This window comes from Diabrotica virgifera, chromosome 2, assembly GCF_917563875.1.
Source record: "Diabrotica virgifera virgifera chromosome 2, PGI_DIABVI_V3a".
In the NCBI taxonomy this organism is placed as follows: domain Eukaryota; kingdom Metazoa; phylum Arthropoda; class Insecta; order Coleoptera; family Chrysomelidae; genus Diabrotica; species Diabrotica virgifera.
Window position 1 is genome coordinate 231,934,904 of NC_065444.1, and position 24,342 is coordinate 231,959,245.

The 24,342-nt window shown below is 31.3% G+C and overlaps 1 protein-coding gene across 2 annotated transcripts in view; it reads right to left on the reverse strand.

Annotated features, from left to right (window-relative positions):
• The window catches only part of LOC114335389 (sulfate transporter), a 128,837-nt gene extending 108,366 nt beyond the window's left edge, over positions 1-20,471 (reverse strand). The window contains exon 1 of one of the 2 annotated variants that reach the window (XM_050644352.1): positions 20,273-20,471. The gene's annotated coding sequence lies outside the window, so the exon portion shown is untranslated. The remainder of the gene's footprint in view (positions 1-20,272) is intronic. The other variant, XM_050644353.1, reaches the window with a different exon arrangement.
• Positions 20,472-24,342: the final 3,871 nt, after the last annotated feature.

The window sequence follows — 24,342 nt, forward strand, 5'->3', positions numbered from 1 at the left end:
TATGATTCCCTTTTTAACGTTGATGTTGTGATTTGATTTGTAATTGAGATATCTGTTGGTATGTGTTGGTTTTCTATACACTTGAGTCTCATATCCAGTATCCTTCTTTAAGACTAAAACATCGAGGAAAGGCAGGGTGTTATTATATTCCTTTTCCATTGTAAATTTTATTGTCTCTTCTTGATCGTTTATAATATTCAGGAATGTATCCAACAATTCTGATCTATGAGGCCTTATTGAAAACACATCATCTACATATCTCCACCATACAGTGGGTTTTAAATTTTGTTTAGAAATGATATTAGTTTCGAAATCCTCCATAAATATATTAGCCAATAATGGAGATAAAGAGGAGCCCATTGCTAGACCAAAATTTTGTTTATAAAATTCATTATTTAGTTGAAAATAGGTATTATTAGTACATAATGTCAATAACTCCATTATAGCTGATACATTTAGTTTTGTCCTAGTTGTCAATGTATCATCATTCTCTAATTTCGTTTTGATTATGTTTAAAGTTTTATCGAATGGCACATTTGTAAATAAACTGTTTATGTCAAAACTTACTAAAATATTATTTGGATTAAACTCAATAGTTGATAATTTGTTTACAAAATGTTTTGTATTTTTTATAAATGTGTCATCATTATTAGCAAATGGTTTTATAATGTTTAATAAAAATTTTGATAGTTCACTACAAGGAGAACTGATGGTACTACAAATGGGTCTAAGTGGTATGTTCGCTTTATGAATTTTCGGTACTCCATAAAAATGTGGTGACTTACTGTAATGAGGTGTAATTAATTTTCTTTGATAGTATGTTAGATCATTTTTAAATTTGAATAAAGTTCAATAGATTTTGTTTTCCAGTGTTTTCGTTGGATCCTTCGTTAATTTGGTATAAGGTCCATTTGTAATTAGATCTGTAATTTTGTCCTCGTATTGTATTTTATCCATTATTACAGTTGCATTTCCTTTATCCGCTGGTAGGATCGTTATGGAGTCATCATTTTTTAAAGTTTTTAAAGCTTTAATTTCCTCTTTACTGAACGGCACCCGATTTGGGCGTCGAAACGTTAATAAAAATCATTTTTTAATAATATTGTGGCTTATTTCCCATTCTAAATAGTTAAAATTGTAAAAATGCCACAAGAAAATAGCTTCAGAACAACATCCTGATGTTTCTGACACCTATACTGGTGGCTAATAGTTACACTCTCATTTTCGGAGGTCTAAGTAGGAGTAGGCCTATCGCTTTAGTACTCTTAATTAATAGCTATTTTTAGTTTGGTATGACCATAAGATACTTGTCGGTTTTAAGCCCCAATTATTTCCAAAAATAATGCGGTATGTTATTAACGGTTTGGATAAAATATCTGTCCACCTACCTCTACCAAAAGTATACTTTTCCGGACCTGATTGTAGGGAGCAAAGTTAAACACCCTGTATTTTGCAAAATGGTAGAAACAGTAAAGTATTATTTTGATTCAACAACGTTTACATTAATAATTTGACTTATATTTGACAGTTGACAGTTATATTATACCTATTTGTTAGTTTTAGTTCTAATAAATTTTGTTGGTAGTTACATAAATAAATTAAGTAAAAATGAAAAAATTACTTGTTATTTGAGGAAGATGGAAAAATCATATGTATAACATGGGAGTAAAGTGCCTTTTCCTCCTACTAGTTATACCTACTTGTTAGTTTTAGTTCTAATAAATTTTGTTGGTAGTTACATAAATAAATTAAGTAAAAATGAAAAAATTACTTGTTATTTGAGGAAGGTGGAAAAATCATATGTATAACATGGGAGTAAAGTGCCTTTTCCTCCCTTAAATGATTACTGCCCTCCGCTACGTGTCAAGCAGTAAACTTCATTCTCGGGAGGAAAAGTAGCACTTTCCTCCCTTGTTATACAAATAGCTATTTTATATTACCAAGTCAATTTTTGACTCAACATTTCGTCTTGATATAGATCTTTTATCTCTTGAGCAAAGGTAATTGGAAAGAGATACAAGGAGAGAGTACAAGGAATCTAGATAATTGATAGCACACCAAGTGTATTTGTTACATAGCTAACCGAAGGTGCTCTCTAAATTTATTCCACAAGGTGTCAATCTTCCACATGCTATAACAAACTACTATCTCATGCCAATCTTAATACATAAATTGACCTATATTTTAGAATAATATTAGTGTCTATATTTTATAAGAGCAATCTGGTAGTTATCGGGTATTTTCGTGTGCGACTTATCGCTTTATCTTATTGCAAATTAAGATAAAATCAGTAAAAATATTTGTTTTTTATTGAAGTTCAAGTATGTATTATATACCATGATGATAGTGCATTCTGATATTCCTATATGTTATTACTAAAGTATTACAAAAAATCTTGTAGTAAAATATTTCACGAAAGGTAGAAAATCGAAGGTATGCAAAAACCAGTGCCATCCTTGACAATGAAATATCCCGTCACTACTTTAAATCGGATCTTGTAATGTGTTCTAATATGGCTTGAAGACATTCGTAGAAAATCTCTTTCCCTTGTGCCCTCTTTTCCTTACTAGCCCGAGCAAAGAACACAAAATTTTACGAAAACCTCAAAAAAATAAAGGAATTATGAAAATTTGGGAATATGTAGTTGAAATTGTCTATGATTAAATAAGAAAAAGTTGACAATTCTACATCCCCTCCATTTTACAAAAATGGAAGGGAATAGGTACCTTCTTCTAGGGTTTGAAAAATATACATTTAAAACAAGTCAGGAATTGGATAAAATTACTAATTCTAAGCAACTTTTGTTCTATATAGTTTTCTCGCTAAGTCAATACTTTCCGAGTTATTTGCGAGTCAATATGTTCATTTTTAATAAAGAAATAGCTATTTGTATAACAAGGGAGGAAAGTGTAACTTTTCCTCCCGAGAATGAAGTTTACTGCCCGACGCGTAGCGGAGGGCAGTAATCATTCAAGGGAGGAAAAGGCACTTTACTCCCATGTTATACATATGGTTTTTCCACCTTCCTCAAATAACAAGTCATTTTGTCATTTTTACTTAATTTATTTATGTAACTAACCAACAAAATTTATTAGAACTAAAACAACAAGTAGGTACAATATAACTGTCAGCTGTCAAATATAAGTCAAATTATTAATGTAAACATTGTTAAATAAAAATAACAATTTACTGTTTTTTACCATTCTGCAAAATACAGGATGTTTTATAAATAAACGTTAAAATGTATAGATACTCCGTAATAGAAAATAGATATTATACAGGGCGTCAATAAGTTATATTTCATGAATGAAATATTATGACGTCACTTTTACTTTTCCTCCCTAGGGAGGAAAAATATTTTCCTCCCTAGGGAGGAAAAGTACAACTTTGCTCCCTACAATCAGGTCCGGAAAAGTATACTTTCGGTAGAGGTAGGTGGAAAAACATGTTTTTGGACAGTTTTTCGCAAATAACTCAAAATCTAAGTATTTTATCGAAAAAATTTTCTTAACAAAAATATAGCTCATAAAAAAATGAAAAAATGGTGTATGCACGAAGTCTCTCTACACCCAGTAGAAGCAGAGTTGTAGATAATGAAAAGTAGGTTCTTTTTTGTCAAATTCCAAATCAAATATTTTAACGTGAAATAACCAAAAAACGCAACATTTTTTGGGGAAAACTCATTACAACATTTTTATAGTTTTTAAAAATAGGTTTATTTTTGTTTTTAAATAAACTTCTTACATTAAAAGTAAGTGAGTTACGCTCAAAAATATTAGCATATCAAATAAAATTATTCGTTACCGCTTCGCAAGTTACTTTTCTTATGTATTCTCTATACATGATCTGTAAGCTTCATCGGTTCAAAGTGCTTCTTTTTGAAAAGGCTGTAGTTAAAATTGCTTGCTCGAGTCGCTAATCACGAGTGTATGCAAATTTTGAACAGCCATAGCATAACCAATTTTTGTCTAACAGAAAAACAAGAAACCCAAAATATTCAGAAAAGCAAAACAATCATTTTATTACTCTTTGAGATTTTTGGTATTACTAATAATTTTCAAGTTTTTTTGAAAACAAATTGGAACTTTTTTCAAAATAAATTTTTTTATTTTAAAACCAAATTTTTTTAATTATGAGCACTTTGAACTAATGAAACTTATAGATCATACAAATAATACATAAGTAAAGTGACCTGTTAAGCGGTAACGATTTATTTTATTTCAATGCTAATTAGGGGGTCATTTTCGCGATTCTTTTTACCGAAGAATAAAAGGGCCCAACAATATTTTGAGCGTAACTCACTTACTACTTTTAATGTAGAAGTTTTTTTTAAACAAAAATAAACCTTTTTATAAACACTTTAAAAAGTTGTAATGAGTTTTTCACGAAAAGTGCTCCGTTTTTTGGATATATCACGTTAAAATATTCGATTTGATTTTTGACGAAGAAGAAGTTACATTTCATTAGCTACAATTCTGCTTCTACTGGGTCTACAGACTTCGTGCATACACCATTTTTTTCATTTTTTTATAAGCTATATTTTTGCTTAGAATATTTTTTCGTTAAAATACTTACTTTTGGTGTTGACCAATTGTCTTCGCTTGATCATGGTGTTATCGATGTTGGTTCCACGCCTTACACCCCCATATAACAATGTACTATTATCAAAAAGATTTTTCTCTAAAGCACGTTTATTTGATAAAACTAAGCTATCATTCCAGTGTAAAATTTATAGTTCAAACTTTCCGTATATTGTTTTTAATTTAATTGTGTATTTGCTTCTGAAGATTGATTTAGTTTATTTACCATAGTTCTAAAACATATCAAATATTATCACACACAATTTAGTATCTATATCTATATTGTGCAATCTTATGAAAATTACTATTCATTTTTTTTAATGTAATTTTGCTTTACTTAGTAATTCATTATATTTGTTCTACGTTTTGTTATTTAATTGTATTTAATTGTATTGATATAATGATCGGATGTTTGATTATTTTTACTGCAGGTGAGAGATTTTTTTATCTAATCTAAGTAAGCCTAGATATAATCTAGATTTAGTCTAGATATTTTCTCAGATTTCATTATATTTTTTAATACTTTTTTGATTTTCTCTTTGTGAAAAAACATCGCTTATATATTACTTTGCTGAATGATTTTGCTGAAGTTTTACTGACTATTTACTTGAACATTTTGAACAATGACTGACATGCCATTCATTGCCACTGCTAAAAGCGCAAAATGTCGTGTTAAAATTTTCAATGTGTTTTAAATGTATTCATTTTTTTTTTCGAATCCTGAGAAAACGAATAAATGTTTCTGAAAAACTTAAACGCAGAATGAAAGTCTACGTTATTACTGATGGCCGAAAGTCCCTAAAAACTTCTATAATATTTATTTTAATAAGTTTTAGGGGTGAACATGACAGAAAAAATTTAGTGTAATTTTTAATTACTAATATTTCATCCAAAAGAAACTTTTTATTAATTCTAAGGGACTTTCGACCCTCGGTAATAACGTAATCTTTCATTCTCCGTTTAAATTTTTCAAAAATACTCATTAGATTTCTCAGGATTCGCAAAACATGAATACATTTAAAACACATTGATGGGTTCACTGAAGATGAACTGATAAGTCCGAAAACGTTCTGAACGACTAATGTAATACATTAGGATTATTAGAATTTTGGTTCTTGATTAAATTATACCAATTTCATAAAGGAGTTTTTAATTCATGTTAAATTTGTATTTACATTTATTCATAACATATGAAAGTACAGCGTCCCTTATATTGTGTATAAGTATTAGGTAGGTGAGAGTTGGACAAAACCGGGTAGATTGATAAAACCGGGTACCCCTTAATTCTTCTAACTGTCTTCTGCTATCTATCAGACCATGTTAAAATTAGTGTCCCTAAACCGTCAACAGTCGCGTGTATTCATTTGTACTTCATTTGAGTAATCTGTGTCGGAGCTGTAAGACCTCATCTGCTTTTTGATGTAGCAAAGTCGATTTTTAGGGTAAGTTTATAGTTGTTTTTTCCTCTACCAAATAACGAATGCCAATTCAAAATTTAATACATGTAACCTTTAATTTGGCCTTACCTTTATAATCAAAATTTAATACATGTAACCTTTAATTTGGCCTTACCTTTATAATCAAAATTTAATACATATTACCTTTAATTTGGCCAAAAATTTTGAATATTATTTCATAATCTAAACATTTAAATAATTAATGTCTTGCGGGTACCCAGGTACCCGATTTTATCAGACCTGTTGATACTTCCAGTTTCTGCAGTGGTTCTTTTGCTTTTAGGTAAGTACAACATGATAATATGGCATTGTAAAAGAAACACTACTCGCCAGTCATGGGATCAAGAAAGCATGCAAAATGCAATAGTTGAAGTGCTAGAACATAGGATGGTATATACAAAAACGCCTCTCAAAGTTGGAGTAAACAAACTGTACAAAAAAAGGTGTCCTCTCAAACTGGACAAAAAAGGAAAAACGTAAAAAAGGCTGCACCAAAAACAAAATTGGTTCCAAAATTACCAATTGTAGATTTTGAGAGTTTGGAGGATGAAGATAATTTTCAAAATTCTAAGGCGAAGAAGGGCTGGATAAAATGTGTGTCTTGCATCAAATGGGCTCATGAAGCCTGTAGTGCCTATGATGATGTACATAGATTCTCTTCATAGATTTTCGATTTTTGTTCACATATTTTACTTTCAATAAATATTTTATTTTCTGAACATTAGTCTTTTTACACGATAATTCAGTTACTACCCGTTACTACCCGGTTTTATCATACCTGTTGGACAAAACCGAGTATTTTGCAACATTTTCATAAAAATAAAAGAAACTAAAAATTTAAGAATATTTATAAAAATTGAGATTGGTATATCAAACTTAAGTCATTTGAGAATATTTCAATTTGCAGCAAACGTTTGCTACTCTAACATAGCACAAGATACAGACGGTTTTTGGACTTGTACCCGGTATTGTCCAACTCTCCCCTACACAGTACAGAGTTCTACTTATGAGGATAACCATAATGATAAAAGTGCGTTAATCATCGGCATGAAATATATCTAGCAAGAATAATAAGAAAACGAGATCTTAATTTACATATACAAAAATCAATTATACCCAGATGTTCAAAAGAAGGAGTGAATTTAGTTGATTAATTGAAATTTACTTTACAATTAATTTTATTTGCCATCAATGAACAATGAGAACCTTATTTGTATACAATATGCGGTACACCTTTAATCTCACCAATTTTCAAGAGTAGCACTTCATGATTTGGCTGATATCTACCTGTTGTTGATGATATAATTGATAATTGATTTAAGTGGAAATCGAAATATTTTATTTGCATGACTTATCGTTAAAAAAAAAACAAGTACAGTAGTCAAGTACCTTCCACATATCACGTGAACCAAAGAATATACTTTAATAATAATTAGACATTATTTGTTTTAATAATCAGAATATTGCAATAATCACGATGTTTATAAAATATATTTTTCTATTATTGCTATAAAATGTGAAACTTCTCTCACTACGAACATTCAAAACGAACAATTTCTCACGCAATGAGAAAAATCGGCCATTGCAGTGAGAAATATTTTTTCTCGCGGGTTCTCCATACATATGATCGCCGTTTCCATGGTAATATGCACAATACAAACACAATTATTTTTGTCAAACAAAATGTGTTGAAGCAAAACTTACCAGGATTTACCTTTCAAAACTGTTCAAATAAATGGGCCAAGGGCCAAAAAAGGCTATTAATTATAGCAAATATAAATGTTAATTATAATTTTAAATAAATAAAATATATAAATTTTAAGATTATTAAATATCTACATGTGTATGTATTTCATTTTAATTTATGCCTATAATATATCTAAAAACACCCAAATTATTTAAGTTTGAATTTTGAACTCTTGAGCAAAGCGCATCTCAAGTGTACAACACATGAGAAAATGTCATATTTCTCCCTTGCTTGATTTGTAACAAACTCCTGAGCTCGTGAGAAATATGTTTTTGTTCTCACTTGTTGTACAATATACTAATTTTCTATGGATGCTATACAATATGCCACTTCTCTCACCACTTACAAACATTCAAAACGAAACATTTATCACGCAGTGAGAAAAGTCGGCCATTGTCGGTTTTCCATATACATGATCGCCGTTTCCATGGTAATATGCACAATACAATAGTATGTTGTACAACAAGTGAGAAAAAAGACATATTTCTCACGAGCGCAAAACACGAGGCGAGTGCCGCAATTCAAACAAGGGCAAGGGTTCAAAACAAAAACGCATCCATAGAAAAAGTACAGTGTACAATACGTGAGAAAATGAGATATTTCTCCCTCGCTTAATTTGCGGCACTCGCCTCGTGCTTCGAACAAATCTCTGCGCTCGTGAGAAATATGTATTTTTTCTCACTTGTTGTACAATATACTAATTTTCCTGATAATTTCCATGAAGCACTTCATATGGCATAATTTATGTCAGAGTTTTCAACCTTGTACTAGCAAAAGAAATAAGATAGACTTTGATGGAAGTCCTCAGATAAACTCCAAAAACAGAACAGAAACAGATACAGGGATCACACAATCCAAACAAAAATTTGCTTATCACTTATATATTTATTAAAAGCGTTATAACTTAAATTTAATTTAATACACTTTTCAATGGATGCACCAATCAAGTCATTACTTTGACGTTATTTTTGATATTTAACCCTGTAAACTGATCCCAGTATGTGAGATACCCATCCAGATATTTGAGGAGCTTGCTATCAAAGACGGACAACTCCATTTTTTTTTTAAATTGAGTTAATGGTAGAGTCTTATATAATTTTTCACAATGAACTCAAATCTGAATTGCTTTAGTTTCAAAAGCGGCTAGAACATTCAATAAATTGCATTTTAAAACGAGCGTTAGTTTCAGAAACGAACAGCTCCGAATAGATTTTGCAGCAGAATCGGACTACTACACTACAGCCAATCGAAAGGTGAACATAGTTGAAGCAACTAAAAATGAGGCCAGGAAGAGATTAATCGACAAAAATGGTCGACCTTGGGTTCAAAAACGGACAGCTCCAGAGCTTGGTTGCAATATCGGACAACTCCATTTTCTTTATTGATTTTAGGGAATAAAGCAGTAGTATATTTACATTTTCGTTATTTAAGAGTATTAAGAGACGCTAGAAGTATATTCATAAAAAAAATCACAATTGGATGTGGAGAATATAACGAGTTGTAGTTTTTCAGCTTTCCTGAAAAAAGTACAAAATATAGTAGTAGTCGTTCGTCTTTGATACTCAGCTCCTCATTTTTTAACTTGCACAGCAAATAACATGCACAGCAGCGCACTTCAATGTTAATACGGAATACCAGGGCATGTACCACAAAATAAATAAATTTTTAAATACAGCACCTAGAAACTGGCAACTTTATGCATTTTGGTCAGGATAATATCAAGAAAAAATTTCACTATAGAAAAATGGGTGGAAATGCACAGTTAAATTAAAAATGCATAAAATGCATCCAAAAGTACATAAAGATGTCAAAATAAGTGTATTAAGGACCAGATTTTTGTTACTTGGGAGATTTTGGGGTTGCTGAAAACGAATACGCTATCAGAACCGACCACCGGACCACTTGATTCTCAGATTCAATGCTAAGGCGCGTACTCTCGAGTTTCGAGAGCTTTCCGCACTAATTTGATGCAAACAGATTACTCGGGGAGTTTTGGGGTTTGCTGAGCAAGAATACACCATCAGAACCGACCGCCGGTGCACCTCGTTCTAAAAAACCCTCCAAACTACAAAAGGTAACAAACTATAGCAGTGACCTTGGACAGCAGGTATTCCAAGGGTGAGTTCTGATGGCGTATTCGTATTCAGCAATTCCAAAAACCACCTAGTAATCTATTTGCATGCATTCAGTGCCAAAAACCTTCGAAGCTCCAGAAGATGATGTTCCTTAGCAGTGACCGTGGGCACCAGGTGCTCCGGAAGTCAGTTTTGATGACAAATTCGTGTTCAGCAACCCCAAGAACTACCTGTGTAATCTGTCTGCATCAATTTAGTGCCGAAATCACTCGAAATTCCAGAAGATGACGTGACGCTATACACTAGGTGTTCCGGGAGCAGGTCTTATGGTATATTCATAATTAAGTATTTTCTATGGGAAATAAGCCACAATTTTACTAAAAAATGAATTTATTAACGTTTCGAAGCCCAAATCGGGTTTCGTTGTCAAAATACAAAATACTATTAAAATAAACAAAAATGTTGTTGCTAAGTAAAAAAATTCTTCTAATAATTTATTTAATCTGACTCATTTATATTGGCAATTCAGACGTATATTATACATTTTAAAGTAGAAGATTTTAAAATGATATCGCCAATATTTATGAAATATAAATAATATTAATAATACATAGATATACAATAAGTAATACTAAAATATAAAATTTGTACTAACTCGATATGTTATTGACTTACTAATCGTGGTATTTTCTTTCTATTGACTTCCTCTTTCAGTATGGGTAACCACATCCTACTGCATTCTACCGAGGAATTTGCGACACAATTGGTTTCATTTAGCATAATTAGAGCCGCTTCTTTGATTTTTCTCTTTTTACTATCTGTTTCTTTCAGGACTATACTTGAATCTCTCCACTGAACTCTATGTTCATTATCCCATGCGTGTTGACATATTTGAGATCTATCAAATTCTCTATTTTTAATATAAGACTGATGTTCACTTATTCTAACGTTTAATGGTCTTGATGTTTCACCTAAATAAAATTGTTCACATTCACAGGGTAAATGCATTTTATAAATGCAATTCTTTCTTCTTTCTTGTTCATTGTTAGGTTTAGTTTTAGATAAAATAGATCTCAATGTGCTTGTTGTTTTGAATGTTGTTGAAATGTTGAATTTATTTCCTATTGTTTTAAGTTTCTCGGATAGTCCTTTTATATATGGTATTCTTATTTTCCTCGTATTATTTCTTGTGAATGTCGTAGGATCCCGTTCTAAGTTGTTCTGTTCCATTCGATCCAATATTGTCAATTCCTTATTTATAAACGATAAAGGATAATCATTTTTTAATAAAACAGATGTTAACTTTTGTTTTTCTTCTAAAAATGAATTTTCGTTAGAACAAGTAATTTTGGCTCTATCATATAAGGATTTAATGATTCCCTTTTTAACGTTGATGTTGTGATTTGATTTGTAATTGAGATATCTGTTGGTGTGTGTTGGTTTTCTATACACTTGAGTCTCATATCCAGTATCCTTCTTTGAGACTAAAACATCGAGGAAAGGTAAAGTGTTATTGTATTCCTTTTCCATTGTAAATTTTATTGTCTCTTCTTGATCGTTTATAATATTCAGGAATGTATCCCACAATTGTGATCTATGAGGCCATATTGAAAACACATCATCTACATATCTCCACCATACCGTGGGTTTTAAATTTTGTTTAGAAATGATATTAGTTTCGAAATCCTCCATAAATATATTAGCCAATAATGGAGATAAAGGAGAGCCCATTGCTAGACCAAAATTTTGTTTATAGAATTCATTATTTAGTTGAAAATAGGTATTATTAGAACATAATGTCAATAACTCCATTATAGCTGATACATTTAGTTTTGTCCTAGTTGTCAATGTATTATCATTTTTTAACTTCGTTTTAATTATGTTTAAAGTTTTATCTAATGGCACATTTGTAAATAAACTGTTTATGTCAAAACTTACTAAAATATTATTTGGATTAAATTCAATATTTGTTAATTTGTTTAAAAAATGTTGTGTATTTTTTATAAATGTGTCATTATTATTTGCAAATGGTTTTATAATATTTAATAAAAATGTTGATAGCTCACTACAAGGAGAATTGATGGTACTACAAATGGGTCTAAGTGGAATATTCGCTTTATGAATTTCCGGTACTCCATAAAAATGTGGTGTCTTACTGTAATGAGGTGTCATTAATTTTCTTTGATAGTACGTTAGATCATTTTTAAATTTGAATAAAGTTCTATAGATTTTGTTTTCCAGTGTCTTCGTTGGATCCTTGGTTAATTTGGTATAAGGTCCATTTGTAATTAGATCTGTAATTTTGTTCTCATATTGTATTTTATCCATTATTACAGTTGCATTTCCTTTATCTGCTGGTAGGATTGTTATGGAGTCATCATTTTTTAAAGTTTTTAAAGCTTTCATTTCCTCTTTGCTGATGTTCTGTTCAATTTTATTAGATTTTTCCAATTCAAGTTTACATAGTACCCTCTATTGTTCTTTTTCATGATTTGGTAAACACTGGGATATATTTTTTTTTTGACAACGAAACCCGATTTGGGCTTCGAAACGTTAATAAATTCATTTTTTAGTAAAATTGTGGCTTATTTCCCATAGAAAATACTTCATTATAAAAATGCCACAAGAAAATAGCTTCAGAACAACATTATGGTATATTCGTTTTAAATCACCTCAAGAGCTCTCAAAAAATCTGTTTGAATCAATTTAATTCCAAGAACGCTCCGAAACCCTAGAAGATCACATGTCGTAGTAGTGATACTGGGCACCAGTTGCTTCAGGGGTCGGTTCTGATGGCGTACTCGTGCTTCAAAATTTTCCAGTTAATCTGTTTGTATCAATTAAGTTCCGATAACCCTCGAACCTCCAGATGACGTGCCTTGCAGTGATCATGGGCACTAGATGCTCCGAGGGGTCGGTTCTGATGGCGTAGTCGTGTTCAACGATCCGAAAAACCCACAATTAACAAAATCTGGCCCTTGATATGCTTATTTTGACATGTTTATATGCACTTTGGGATGCATTTTATGCACCTTAAAATGCAATTATGCATTTCCACCAATTTTCCTATAAAAGACTTTTTTCGGAACTCATCCTGAACATTATACAAAATAATGCAAGTCTCCAGGTGCTGTATTTAAAAATCGATTTATTCCGATGCTTTTAGTGCTGAATGCCCTGGTCTACCGCTTCATGTAAATTTAGTAAAGAATAAAAAACCGCTAAACGCCGTATAGTCTAGGCGGCAAATAGAGGTCACCGTGTCATTTTCAATTCTGATGGACAAACTCAACGGTTTCTTATGGATTTTTGGCTGCTGATTAGGAATTTTGAGGGGGGATTTCGATCCGAGTGGTCAAAAAATTGTTATAAACAATTTAATTGTTCATAAATTGTTTATAAGGCTCTGGCTCATAAACTAAAAGAGATAAAAAAATTGTTTTAAATAAAATTTGTTTCTTAATAAAAAACGAAGAAATAACCGTTTACTAAACTTAAATCCGATAATTACAACTCAAGATATTGTAAAATTAGTGCACAATGCTAATTGCAAATTGCAAAATAAGTATTTTTCGAAGCTTTATCGATCGTAACTCGGCTTCTACGCATGCAAATGAGCCTTGTAAGGTGTCCTTTTAAAGCAGGGGTGGGCAAATACTTCTAAGCGCGGGCCAAAATGAAATTTTCAAAATGTCTCTCGGGCCGGAGACCTATACCATACCCAGTATGTACGCTGCGCACACGCTAATGTTTTTGGTGGATATTTTTCCTGTCCAAGAAATTTTTTGACAACAATACTATAAGTATGATTTTAAAGAATTTGGACAAAGACATTTGACTGTTAATAATAGATAATACTAATAATAAATTGTCTTAGTTGGGTGTGGGTGTACATGCGAACCATTTGTTCCCAGTAAAATTACGAAGTTTTTAATGTGGTCCATTATATTAAGCCATAACAAGGATCCATATAAAAATTAAAATTTAGAAATTCAAGAGCAACCTTTATGAAGATAAGGAAATTTCTAAGTAACCAAAGATTCAATCTGCAAATCTGATATCGAATTGTAAAACGTTATGTCAAGTCAACCATCATCGATGAAATTCAAAGGAGACAACTGATCTGGTATGGTCATGTAGAAAGAATGGACGACGACAGGCTGCCAAAACAAATTGACAAATTGACAAATTGAAGGGAAAGAAGAGAGGAGGGCCGAAACAATCCTAGCTCTGTGGCATTCAGAAGGTAATGTCCAAAAGGAACCTTCACCCTGGCGAACGCAACGACGGACGAACGAAGCTGGAAACTGGAAACCGGAAGGCAGAGAACCCTATAAAAAACCGGGATAATAATTAAAATGGTGTGTCCAATCTATTCTCGTTTATTGGATTGTTAATGCTGACTTAATGAGAAACCTGGAAGCTTTTGAGATGTGGCTTTTTAGGAGAATTTTGAAAATACCATGGGCCGATAATATTACGAACGAAATGATGAGAAATCATTAAAAGGAGAAAGGCAGCAAGGAGAAGGGGCACATACTTAGAAATGATAAGTACGTTGTTGTAAGTTGTTACAGCCGCTGATTATGAAAGGTAAAATCGAAAGAAAAGGGTCCTAGTAGACGACAAATACCCTGGCCGAAAAATATTCCCGCCTGGAGCGGGTTAAACATAGATACTTTTAAGAAAAGCAGAAGATAGAGATTCATTTCATTGAACACTACGAACACTAATACTGTTGAATAAAACAAAATCGCATAAAAGTGATGAAGAGCGTAGGCGCAAAATTTCGGACCAATAATTTTTAAATGCATTCCTTTTTTTCGAATCCTGAGAAAACTAAAAAATATTTTTGAAAAATTTAAACGCAGGATAAAAGGTTACATTATTACCGAGGGCCGAAAATCCCTTAGAATAAACACACAGTTTCTTTTGAATAAGATATTTGAAATGAAAAACTACATTAAATTTTCTCTTTTTTTCACCCCTGTGACTTATTAAAATAAACATAGAAGTTTTCAGGGACTTTCGGCCCTCGGCAATAATTTAATATTTCATTCAGCTTATAAATTTTTCCAAAAATACTTATTAGTTTTCACAGGATTCGAAAAAAATCAATGCATTTAAAAAGCACTGCGCCTATGCTCTAAAAAAAATTGCTTCCGGTTTCTCAACGGGCCGGATAAAGTAAGCAAAAGGGCCGGATCCTGCCCGCGGGCCGGCTTTTGCCCACCCCTGTTTTAAAGCTTAATTAAGAGGCGTCCAAACAAAGTTTGTTAAATTATTTGATCTTCATTTGCTTTAAAGTTATACACGTTTGAAGTTATAATTTTCTTAAAAAAATTGTACATTAATTTGTTTAAAAGGTTTCAAGCAAACTTGAGCTATAAATATTTATACTTTAATTAACAATAATGATAAAACAACTCAAAAGGAACAATTTGAGTTTACGAAAATGTTTGTAAGTTTATTTTTGGCTAAGATGTCGATATTTTAATGGCGCGCTATGAGGCGCAAGATTGGCTCACAGTCAAGTAAGTATGTATTCTTCGACGCTTTATCGATCGTAACTCGGCTTCTACGCATGCTAATGAGCCAATATGTGATATCCATATAAAAATGGATCGAATTCTTTTGCAGCATCATCATTGCATATAAAACGAGCATTTATGATGTGGCGGCATACACACAACTGACGGGCCTTGATGATGCTGCAAAAGAACTAGATCCACTTTATATGGATATCATATAGATAATTAGACTCTGAAGCCTCAAAAAGTTTTAGTTTTACTGCCTACAAGAACAGACTTGTACCACCATGTAACTCTTAAAATTTCGCTAAGAACTTATGCAGATGTAAAAAAGCTGATATTCCCTGTTTATCTCTATGCAGATTTGCAGATGCATGAAAAAAAAATGTTTGTAAAAATAGTATTAATAAATAATATTAACTTACTTTTACTAATACTTCTTAAATATTAGTTCTTAATGTTTTTTTCTCATTTAGTGCAAAAAATAGAAGACAAAGTAAATAGAATGAAAGGTGATACGAGGTACAGTATGATGATTTAATTATAAGAATTATATGATAAAATTTGATTAGGATCTTCAAAAATGAAAAATAAAGATAACGTATGTATACATAGAAATTATAATTTGCATCTAGAAGTTAGCGCGTGAACCTTTACGCGGTGAGCCAATCTTGCACCTCATAGCGCGCACCATTAAAATATCGACATCTTGGCCAAAAATAAACTTATGAACATTTTCGTTAACTCAAATTGTTCCTTTTGAGTTTTTCTATCATTATTGTTCATTAGAGTGTAAATGTTTATAGCTCAAATTTGCTTGAAACCCTTATAAATAAATATGAATGTACAACATTTTTAAGAAAATTGTAACTTCAAACGGGTATAACTTTAAAACAAATGAAAATCAAGTAATATAACAAACTTTGTTTGGAAGCCTGTCAATTAAGCTTTATAACTTCACCTTCTAAAACTCATTTGCATGCGTAGAAGCCGAGTTAAGATCGATAAAGCTTCAAAAAATATTTATTTTGCAATTTTCAATTTGCATTGTGCACTAATTTTACAATATCTTGAGTTTTAACTGTTAGATTTAAGTTTAGTAAACGGTTTTTTCTTCGTTTTTTATTAAGGAACAAATTTTATTTGAAACATTTTTCTTTATCTATTTTAGTTTATGAGTCAGAGCCTTATAAACAATTTATAAACAATTAAATTGTTTATAACAATTTTTTGACCACTCGGATCGAAATTCTCCCTCGAAATTCGTAATCAGCAGTCAAAAATCCATAAGAAATTGTTGAGTTTGTCCATCAGAATTGAATATGACACGGTGACCCCTCTGGCGCCTAGACTAGTAACAATGAGTGGCGCATACAATATTCCAGCTACAAAAGATCTGATATGAATATTACCTGGCGCGAAAATGTATTTTCATTTTGATGCAAAACAAAATTCTAGTTTTATTTTAAAATATTTTTTCATATTTGCCCAATTTGAAGTAAAACGCGCCACAAAAGAGTAACTTTGATACAGTTTGAATTTTGAAACTCTTTTGTAACGCGTTTACTTCAAATTTAACAAATATTATGAAAAAATCTTTTAAAATAAAACTATAATTTTGTTTTGCATCAAAATGAAATAGTTATTTATGAAAAAGTTCGTGAAGTATGCATTTTGCGAACGCATGCGATTTTATATGCGACATAAATCGCGTAAGTTCGCAAAAAGTACTTCAAGCACAGTTTCATACAATATTTTATCTACCATAAACAAATAAAAAAAGCTGTAACTCTTCGTCATTGGAATTCATTTCTATTCTACAATTTTTAGAACTTTGACATTTAAAAATTCTAACTACTTTCAAACCACAAAACTGTCAAAACTTTTGTTGTACTTCATTGCTCATATTATCATCACCATGACAACGCGAAACTTAAGGATTGTCACCATGATAACTCGAAAGTTACAAACATTTAAAATACATTGTTACTTCACGCACACTTTAAATCCTTCACGCACTTCTATCTATAATGACAGTTTTCACAAACTAAAAACTTATACATAATATGACAGAGTAGATAAATACATTTTCGCGCCACGTAATATTTATATCAGATCTTTTGTAGCTGGAATAATGTATGCGCCACTCATTTTTACGGCGTTTAGCGGTTTTTTACTTATATCAGGAATTTTTCAAAGTTATTTATAAATTAAATGTATAAAGCTGAATGCAATGTTTCTCAATTATACGTTAAGCTTTATAAATGGTCGCCTTTGTCGCATTATCTCCCAAATGATCTAGTGTCCATCGAATGTACACTAGATTTTTTTTCTATTCGAAATATGTAGATTGAAAAAAATATTGGAATGGCCGGTAAATGAACTCGGATTGCCCGTTGCCAGATCAAATTAGCGTCGTAACCACTACAACTACATAAACCATTTAGGGAATAATCGTTAATTAGATTATACCTTGTAGCTTAATAACTTCTAAACGGCTTAACCGATTTTGTTCACTAAATATGAGTATGAAACTTATTGACAAGTAGTATATTATGCATCTAAGGTCAAGTATGATAACTGAAGCTATTACACGAATTATTAATAATTACCAGTGAACTGCCGTTCACTGGTAATGTAGGTATAGACCAGGGCGCATATGTACAAATATTAGTACATTTGGACGTTAAGAGGTGACTTAAATTTTTTTGCAGAAATTTCTTGAAAATAACTCAAATAATATTATTTGAGTTATCCTCCCACTCAAAAAGGCCCGGAACATTATTTAAATAATCAAAATGTCAAAAAATTAAGGAAAATTCGATTTTTTTCTTTGTTTTTTGATTATAGCTTTAAAAGTATTCATTTATGAGAAAAGTTTTACCGACATAAAAGTTGTGCAATTAAATTTCCTGCAATATAGGATTGGTTAAAATTTTTAAAAAATAATTGTCACTCTTGTTGCAAAATACAAATAATTTCGAAAAAAACATAAAAAACAAGTATTCGCATTTTACATTTTTCAACCATTTATGATACACTTAGGACCTTCATATTTAATCTAGGAAAACTTTATGATATGATAAAAAAATACTGTGAATTCCATTAAGATCGGGTCAACAGATTTTGCAAAATAAATTTTAAAATCCAACTTTCGCAAAAAAATTCATTTTTTCCAAATGTTACAGGACTGAAAATAAAGCAGTCAGCAAGTTGAACTTTTTTTACGTATAGAACAATACTGTACTTTTGATTGGAAATTTTTAAAATTAAAATCGGTTAACCACCACGGCGTCAGGAATTTTTTAAATAAATATTAATGTTTGGTGCTACGCGCAGGACAGCGGATAGTTTGCTCTGATTGGGCATTCCAACGACCTTTGACAATGATTGATACATTTTAATTTTTAGTACATTTCCATATAAATAAATAAATTTGTTTATTGTAAAATAAAAACACGTACACTGTCCTTTGAAATAACAATTTTTTTAGGAATTGTTTAGCTTTTTTCTTTGTTCATATATTTTAAGTTAGAGAATAAAAGTTTATTATTTTTAAACATATGCAATTGTTTAAACAATATTTCACAAACAATAATCAAATTAGTTTGATTTTTGTAGAATTAAAATATTAAAATACAACAAAATATAGAGTAAGAAAATAATATATTATTAGATAAAGATTGGAAGAAATTTTGGTGGAAATCAACTTGTGTGAATCGAACACCGCTGTCCTGCGCGTAGCACCAAAAATTATTGTTTATTTAAAAAAATCCTGACGCCGTGGTAGTTAATCGATTTTAATTCCGAAAATTGCAAATGAAAGGTACGGTATACACTAAATGCAAAAAAAATTCAACTTGCTATTTGCTTTATTTTCAGTTCTGCAACATTTTGAAAAAATGAATTTTTTTAGCTACACCTGGATTGCAAAATTTATCTTGCCAAATCTGTTGAACCGGTCTTAATGAACTTTATAGTATTGTTTTATTTTATCATATAGTTTTTCTGTGTAAAATATGAAGGTCCTCAGTATAGCATAAATGGTTGAAAAACGTAAAATGCAAATACTTGTTTTCTGATGTTTTTCTTTTTGCAATTATGGCTATTTGGCAACAAGGGTGACAATTTAATTTTTATGTCAGTGCAACTTTTCTCGGAAATGAATACTTTTAAAGTTATAATCAAAAAACTAAGAAAAAATTAGAATTTTTCCTTCATTTTTTGACATTTGCATTATTTAAACAATGTTCCGACCTTTTTGAGTGGGAGGATAACTCAATTATTATTATTTAAGTTATTTTCAAGCAATTTCTGCAAAAAAATTTGAGTCACCTCTCAACTTCCATCTCAAAACAGATGCGCCCTGGACTATTAGTCTGGCAAGGACGAGTGTGTACTCGTAGTTACTGTCCCATTTGAGTAATATATCCAATCACGAAAAATTATTGCATAGGTACGCGATAGGGTATCACCCATGTGTGACATTTGTGATAATTCATTTAGTTTTCTAATTATTTTTTAGTGAAATGGCTTCATGTAGCTGTAAAGAAAACTGGGAAAACGTTGTCAATTGAGCCAAGCTGAAGTGGAAAGGGAAGTCTAAAATTTATTTGCTACTGAATGAAACGATCGTGATGATCAAGATATCTTGGTTGACGATTTTGAATATGGCGAGGATTATGCCAAAGCACAAAGCTCCAATACCGATATTGATTAAAGTGATAGTGAAATATATTCTGAACCAGATAGAAAAAATGGATACAAATGAGAAAAAATCAACTAAATTAAAAAGATATAACATGATTACTAAAAAGGTATAATAAACCAAATAATTTAAAGCTTCAGGACTTCATAAAAATAAACTATTTTTTTTACTTACAATTCCAAAATATACGTAATGTTTCACAATTAGTATATTCCTTATACATAACTTTTTAATTCTTGTCATTTCTTTTAAAACAAAGTCCTTAAATTTATCTAGAGACTTACGAAAAATAAAACCGCACACTGTATGGAAAAAATTACTGAAGAAAACCAAACAAACTAAGAAAAATTATGTTCTATACGATGAGATATCTTTTGGGCTGTGATTGGTATCAATAATAATATGGGTATGGCAAATAAAATATATATCAAAATCCGATAATTAAGCAGAGGCAATGTGCAATTTAGGTATGCCTTTGAAGATGATATCTGTTGATCGTATCTATTCAAATGGAACAAATCCTTCTGTGATAAATATTTAAATTAATATAAAAAATTAATTGCGTTTTGTCTCAAGTTCATTATCAGTCAACAAATTTTGTCTTATCACTGTTCATATAGTAACTTCTTGGAATTTTTTATCTCCAATTATTATTTTGTTAGTTGCAATAAAGTGTGTTGCCTTATATTAAATTTATATTATATTATCTTCTATTGTGTTATGCTTAACAGTTTATATTAATTTATTAGTTTTTTTATTTTCCTTAGTTGGTGTTACTTCTGAAAATGAGACCGATATTGAATTTTCAAAAGCTGGATCATAGGGAGGAGTGTTTTCAGTGAAGCTCAATTGGAAAGATAACGACAACTTTGGATAAATTTGAGAGCTAGCAACTTTGTAGTTGCTATAATTCATGGAGAAAAGAAACTTTGTTAAACTCTCTTCTTCTTTAAGGTCCATCTTCTATTGAAGGTTAGAAATCATCATGGCTATACGGATCCTGTTGACTGCCGCTCTAAATAGCTCTGCACTACTGCATTCGAACCATTCCCGTAAGTTCTTAAGCCAGGACGTTCTTCGTCTTCCGACATTTCGCTTTCATCAGATAAAATAAGTTGTAATAATGAGTATTTTTGCCTACTCATCACATGTCCTAAGTGCTCAAGTTTTCATCTTTTGATAGTTAATATTATTTCCGCTTCATTTCCTATCTTTCTATTTTCTTTCACGTTTGACATTGTTTGAATCCATGCTATTAGTGGGATTCTTCTATATCACAAAAATTCAAAGGTGACCAACTTTCGTCATTATCGCTGTATCGTTCCTAGGACTTCCTATTTATCAGTAAAATTTACTCGGTTGAAAAATTTGACAACAGCGCCTACTACCCAAGTAGCAATTTTTCGACGCATTGGTTGTCAGTACAAACAAATGCACTGTATATAACGTTGCCACAGTGGACTTTCAGTTGTTTCGGCCAACGACCCCTAACCCGACTGACATTACGATGTTACAACGTTAAGTAATATCTTTAGTTATATGGGCAACTAAGTTATTACTATTGTGACAACTACATATCACAGTTAAGTTTTTTCAACAATCGCAACTACTTAAAAACGTTATAATGCTAAACTAATTTACGCCCATGGGTTTTCTGGCCGACTAGGTAGTTGTCTCTCACGACCCCAGGGCCTTTACGTATAGTTCTATAGATGTGTTTCACGTTTACGGCAACTTCAGGAGCAAAAAAGAATTTACTTTATAACCTTACTTTTTTCTTATTATTTTATATTTTATTTTGCTGGAAATTTTCGATTTATTTAACAACCTGTTTATTTGTTTGTTATTAGCTGGTTTCTCCATTGTCCATTGTTTTATCAGTAGATTTGATAAGCTTAAATCTTTGTATCAGCTTTGCTAGACAGGGTTGCCAGGCCAGTTCTGACTCTTTCAGTACTATATCCGTTGCAAGATAATTTGGCTGAAACTCCGACAAAATATGTACTTTTTGTACATATTTTGTCTGAATTCCATCCGAATTATCTTGCAGTGGATAGTAGTTTTGCTTTCAAAAAATCAATAGAAATCAGTAGATTCTTTTTAGGCCCTGTAAATACAGTAAAATCTGTGTTAACGGTTACCTGTCAAAATCGCCCGGTTTCATAATCAACTTAAAGTAAACATTTCACTGTAAAGTTGACATTTACCCATATATGAATTGTGATAATAGGTACCAACTTACTTAAACTTAAAATTTAAAAAACTGATTATGAAACCGAGCGTTACAATCATTTTGAAAATTCTCCAAACCAATTATATCAAGATTTCCTTATTTAGATCTGGTATTTACCAGTTTCATTTCTCTGTCCTATCTATTATCATCATCTACGTCCTGAATCTTATTTTCGGTAATGACATTGGGAAATTGTAACAAAATGTCTGAAAATTAATTTAGAAATAGGGTGAATACTATTAAAAAGCAAATTTTATTTTAGTGATAACAAAATATTGAAATATACCAAACATCTAATAAAAAACATTGCCTACTAGAATTTTTTAAATAATATCAAAAATATACCAAAACAGTAGATATCTACTAAATGTGGCAACGCTGTTAAGGAGAATGATGCACTCGATGCACTTCATTGCACTGGTCACATGACCTCTGTCACCCAATAAGAGGGTGCGTTCTAAAGTGGTTGGGATAGTCGGTCCAGGCCGTGTTTGGTCGGCGATTGGACTTCTCGGTTGTCTCATCCGTCTATGGTTGGTAATAAGGTATATTTTAAGTAATATTGGTAATGTTGTTTAATGCACCATTTTGGTTTTTTTTGGGATGTAAAGAAAATAAAAACACAAAATATAAAAAATGCAGGCATTTTCTAATACCTTTAAAAGCACCATCAATACATTAAATTTATACAAAACATCTTTAACATAAATTCTGGCTTTTATATTAAAATTAGATTTTTTAAATTTACATATTTTTTGTTAAAAAGGTGATAAAAAATGAGCGCGTGTGTTTTTTAAAGGTGGAATATCCATATTTGACGGTCATCTGAGATGCGTTTATAAATTTCACATCAGGTAATTTGGTTTAAGTCCTTATTTATGTATTTATATAAATTTAAATACCTGATATGATGTCAAAATAGTTTACTTTTTATATAGGTAAAAAAGCATAACCAGTCCGACTCTTTGAGCAACCATTGCACGCAGGCACTTTTTATGGTCGTTTCAGTTGTCTTATGCAACGCTTAAGGTTGCCTAGGCAACGTCAAGACAACTCAAAAATCGTCCACCAAATTAGTGCAGAATTGGGTCGTCTTCTAGGCAATAACAACGTTGTAACAAAACGTTGCCACGCGGTAGACAACGTTGTCGCGTCGACAAATTGCTACTTGGGTACAGTAGTTTGTTGTTACATGTGGTGAAACTTTTTAAGTTATGATGATGCCTCCACAACAATACAGTCAGTTGTAATGTTTTTCTGTACTTTAAAGTATTGATTGTTTTTAATGTATATTACTTGATGATTTGACGTATTTGTGGTAAATATATATTTGAAAATAATTACAGCTGGACACGTTAGCGGTCGTCTAAACTTTTTGTCCAGCATTTTGGACATTGGGACTTAGTTAGCAAAATATGTTACCATACCCACGTTTTTTAAGTTTAGTTACAGATATTAAAAGGATATTGATAGAACGTGCATTGGAGGCTATTTTGACAGATAACGATTTTTTCGTCAGTGAAGATAGCGATAATCATCAAAGGAAATGGATTTACAGTAATTTAAGCTGTATGTTGGAAAGTCACTAGCTCTAGGTGGTAAGCCTGCAAGTGGGAGACAAGCTAGTGCGTCTACTTCAAGAGAACGGGAGACATGTGAAGATGAAGTGCCCATAATTCCTGTAAAAAGATCTAAAGTTTTCCAGTTACCGCCTATAGATGTAAAAAAAACCAGTAATGACCATTTGCCAATATGCTCTGTCAGCAATAGAAATTCTTACCGCGTTGCCTAAACCTCTTGGATGCACTAAGAAGAGATTCTTTTGTACAAAATGCAAAATGTATATCTGTATTTCTCCTGAACGAGAATGTTTTTTCAGTTTCATACTTAAATTATATGAAAGCTAAGTCCTGATGTCCATTATGCTGGTCCTGTCATATTTTTTCTGCCAAATAATTTTTTTATAGTTTTTATATATTTTCGTTTATTGTTTTCACAAATGAGGAGAGAA